Here is a 3,243-nt window from a genome sequence, read left to right on the forward strand (position 1 = left end):
GTTGGGTCCATAGGGGTGAGTGTGTGTGTGTGAGTGTGTTGCCAGGAAGTGCACAGAGCAGGTTTTCTATGATTCAGCAGACCTGGTTAAAGGAGAGTCCTGGAGCCCTTGGTGGCTTTCTCAGGCTTTTATTGAGCTTTTACCTGTAGTACAGCAACCAGGTACATGGCAGGCAGGGGGGCCAGGGGGGCCAGGGGGCCAGGAGGCCTCCCATCCCCTGGCAAGTCTTCACTCTGGGCTTCTCTGGTGTTCTTTCTCCCCTTCTTTTTCTCCTGCCTCTTCTCCTGCTTCTGCTTCTCTTGGCAGATACCTCAGTACTGAGCCGTGGCCCTCACAAGTAAACAACACAGCTTACAACAATGTAACAACTGCAGGTGCCCCATCAGGCAGGGTGATCTTCATGGTGGGAGGGCAGAAAAGCCTGAAATCCATTTACACTGCAGTGTGTAATGGGAGAAATAACAGTGTTTGTACTAATGGGAATTATTCAGTAAATAAGAGATATTTTGATGATGAAACAGGAGGATATCTGAAACAATGCCCTTGAATGATGAAGAGCTGATAGGGTCTTATAAAAATGGAGAGGCATATGGGCAGGAGCCTGGGCAGTCCTAACAGAGAGGTAGAACATATGAGTAGAAACAGGTAAGTATATGTGGTGGTACGACCATATGGACATTCTCATCTGGTTATACAGTTTTCTCAATGGTATAAGAAGCCAGTTCAACAGGAGCATGAGGATGGGAATGGAGATGCTAAATGTTTACAAAAACCAGCTGGAGAGATTTCTAACGTGGGAAAATTGCAATAAACTGAAAATTTTCAACAAGGGTGAAGACCATAAAATACAATTGTCTGTCATGTGGGAGTGCAAATTAAAAAAGTAATTATATCAGTTGCTGCTGCTGCAACCACAGCCATGGTGATGATGCCCTTGTCCTGCTCTGTGTCCAGGGCATTCCGCTGCTTACTCTCCACTTTCCAGAAGGGGAATTGCCCTCTGTAGGGACAGGAATGACAAAGGACAGGTTTTCTATGATCCAGCAGACCGGGTAAAGGAGGAGTCAGAGTCCTTAGTGGCTTTTGCAGGCCTTTTATTGGGGTTCACCAGGCATATGGCAGGCAGGGGTGCTGGGGGGCCGGGAGACTGGCAGTCCTCCCAGCCCCCAGCAAATCCTCACTCTATCTGGGCTCTCTGACGTGCTCTCTGCTTGTCTGCTCTCTGTTCGTTCTGCTGCTTCTCGGCTTCTCTTTCAGCTTCTACTGGCGTCCCCGTGACGCCGCCCTTAAAAAAAAGCACAGTCTTACCCCAGGTGAATCCCATCTACCTCTGCCCACACCCTACTCCAGGTGCCCGCCATCAGGCATGCATTCAGGACCGCAAGGATCCATCATCTATCCTGAGGGCGGGAGGGCAGAAAAGCCTGACATTTTTCCTTACCCTATAGCCTCTGAGGAGACATTTCCTGCCTGGGGTCTCCTTATGTCAGGAATCAGGTTATCCTGGCAGCAGGAAGATTGTCATTAGCAATAGCAGTATCTTCCCTATCCATTTCTTCAAAATTACAACTGTTTGCAAGGATGATGTGGTTTCAGTCAAAACCCCAGCATTTGCAGAATCTGTTACAGGGAGAATGTCAGTTGGAAGAAAGCTGTTGGAGACACAGTTGCAGAAAATGAAGCAGTTTGTGAGATGGAAACTGACAAGACTTCTGTGCAGGTCCCATTACCTACAAATGGTGTGATTGATGCTCTTTCGGTGACTGGTAGAGGGAAGGAAGGGGGGATTCCTCTTTTCATACTCAGGAAAGCTGCTGCTCCTGTTAACGCTGAGCCAGGCTAAACTGCTGCTGCAGTTCCTCAAAAGCAGAGCCTGCAGCAACAGCAGTTGCTCAACATCCTGCAGTATCTGTACCCACTCAGATGCCACCAGTGCCCTTGCCTCATACATCCCTACTGGCAAACTGGTGTCTGCAGTAAAACCCACTGCTGCGCCTCTAGTAGCTGAGCTGAGAGTTGGCAAAGGGCTGCCTTCAGAACATCAGGAGAAAACAAACAGGATGCAGCAGCATATTCCTCAGTGTCTGAAAGATGCCCAGAATACTTGTGCAATGCTGACTACATTCAATGAGATAGACATGAGTAACATCCAGGAAATAAAGTCTCAGCACAAAGGTGGTTTTGTGAAGAAACATAACCTCAAAGTAGTCTTCATATCGATGTTTGTGAAAGCCTCAGCGTATACCTTATTGGAGCAGCCTGTTGTAAATGCAGTGATTGACGATGCAAAGAGGTGGTGCATAGGGATTATGACAGCATCAGTGTTGCAGTGGCCACACCAAGGGGTCTGGTGGTTCCCAACATCAGGAATGTGGAAGTTATGATTTATGCAGATTTTGAGTGAACCATCAGTGAACTGGGCAGAAGACCCAAAAGAATGAACTTGCCACTGAAGATATGGATGGTAGTACTTTCACCATTAGTAATAGAGGTGTTTTTCCACTCATCCTTTGGAACACCTATTATCAACCTCCATAAGTCTGCCATCCTAGGCGTGCATAGCATCTCTGACAGGCCGGCAGTTGTGGGAAGTAAGGTGGAGATGCAACCCATAATGTACATCACACTGACCTATGATCATTGGCTGAGGATGGCAGACAGGCTGTGACTTTCCTTCACAAAAATCAAGGCGGCAGTACAGGATCCCAGAGTCCTCCTATTGGACCCTTAGGGCCATTCTGTTACATACTGACCATGCAGAAACTAAAAATCATTCTTCTCCCTGTCTTCTCATGGGTCCCAGATGGTAAACAGGCACATCTGCTGCCCTCACTCTCGGAAGCCAGGGCACTATGTAACCAGCAGTTGCATTTCTTGATCCTGCCAGGCTCCCTCCCTCTCTGCACCCCTCTGACACTCCATATATTACCTCCTTAGGCTTGAGGGAGAGCAAGCCTTAATATGTGCTCAAGAATATTCCTGCGTTTCTTTCATTTGCTCTTCCAGAGGGGATTTTGCTTCTCCCCTGTGCCAGTATATTATAGGGAAACCATCAGGGACCATGTAATCAAGTTTCTATCTTTTGAACGTCGGTTCTCCAGAGATGCCTAGGAGGATGCTGTGCCTCCCAAGTTCAGAACAGCGTCCTCCTGGCTGTGTATATACTCAGTCGATTCCACTTGCAGGGATGTACTGACCACAGGCCAAGAGGTACTGTTTCACCTCTTAAATAGCACATTCATT

General features: G+C 47.8%; 1 pseudogene; it reads left to right on the forward strand.

Moving 5' to 3' along the window:
• Positions 1-925: 925 nt before the first annotated feature.
• LOC119245586 (dihydrolipoyllysine-residue succinyltransferase component of 2-oxoglutarate dehydrogenase complex, mitochondrial-like) lies at positions 926-2,731 on the forward strand (annotated as a pseudogene).
• Positions 2,732-3,243: the final 512 nt, after the last annotated feature.

The sequence above is a fragment of the Talpa occidentalis genome, unplaced genomic scaffold (assembly GCF_014898055.3).
Source record: "Talpa occidentalis isolate TD23 unplaced genomic scaffold, MPIMG_talOcc4v2.1 talOcc4.15, whole genome shotgun sequence".
NCBI lineage: Eukaryota > Metazoa > Chordata > Mammalia > Eulipotyphla > Talpidae > Talpa > Talpa occidentalis.